The following is a 1198-nucleotide window of genomic DNA, read 5'->3' as shown; positions in this document are numbered from 1 at the left end:
TAAAGATTGAAGAGACGAAGCATGTAAAATATCACCTAATAAAAGTGAGATCTTCAGGTTAGCTGATAAACTATTGCAGTTAATTCAATCTCACGGCTGTGATCTCAAAAGACCAGACCCTTACTCATATTCTTCTGTGTATGAGGACCTCGGGTAAAGAAAAGTTCAAAAGTTCAGTTTATCATGGATTACCTCTTTATCTTTAAGAAGAGACAATAAAAACACACTGCGGTTAAACTGTAACAAAACAGAGGAGCTAAACAACCATAGTTTGAAGTTTTGGTCTGCACCCAGAAGTAGTAGATGAAAAGTAGTGGGCCTAAAATTGACCCCTGTTGGACTCCATAGTTAAGAACAAGCTGGTATTTCCTTAAACATCACAAAAGATTAATTTAAACAAAGAGGTCCAACCCAATCTGAGACTATTCAAGAGATTAACATGCCATACCATGTCTAACACTGTTCTCTGGTATTTAAATTCAGTTTTATTTATTTATTTTTATCACAACAGTTGCCTCAAGACGCTTTATATTGTAAGGAACAGGTAACCACTAACCTTGACTTCTGCTCAGTGGTTCTTTCTACAATTTTATGTTAAATTTATTTATATTTATTATTAATTTTCTATAATTAAATTTTCAGTTTATCTTGTAATTTTATACATTTACTATATATGTATGCTGAGGTGTTTCCTCTTGCCTATATGGCACTGTGTTGGAATGTGAGGGGTCCAGGGGATGGGAGGTTGTTGATGATCTTAATGTACACAGCTGTATTTTGGTCTTGAGTTGATACAATATATAGAGGGAAAGGATATGAGGAAACACCTGGAAGGCAGGATAAACTTAAACATAAACTACACTACAATCTTGAAACTGAAAACTAAGAATATGCTACTTAGTTATTTAAACCATTCAGGTTTTATACCAGGTCTCTTTAAGATATGAAATATCACATGTTTAAATCACTGGGAAAGGTGTTTCTGTTTAAGATGTGTACGATATAAAGTTGAGCAGATGATGACTTTAACTGAGAAATGGTTTTTAGTAAATCAGACAGTGGGCATAAGGTCACACAGGGGAGCTGTGGCAAAGGATTTGACACCTGATGTTGTCAGTCTTACTTCAAATAATAATAGTAATAATTCTTAAAATAAGGCCACGGATGGGCAAACTGTGCATTGATATAACTGACATTT

This window comes from Haplochromis burtoni, unplaced genomic scaffold, assembly GCF_018398535.1.
Source record: "Haplochromis burtoni strain Fernald_Lab_line unplaced genomic scaffold, NCSU_Asbu1 Contig_29, whole genome shotgun sequence".
Lineage (NCBI taxonomy): Eukaryota > Metazoa > Chordata > Actinopteri > Cichliformes > Cichlidae > Haplochromis > Haplochromis burtoni.
The sequence above is the reverse complement of the archived record's forward strand: the minus strand, read 5'-3'. Positions refer to the sequence as shown.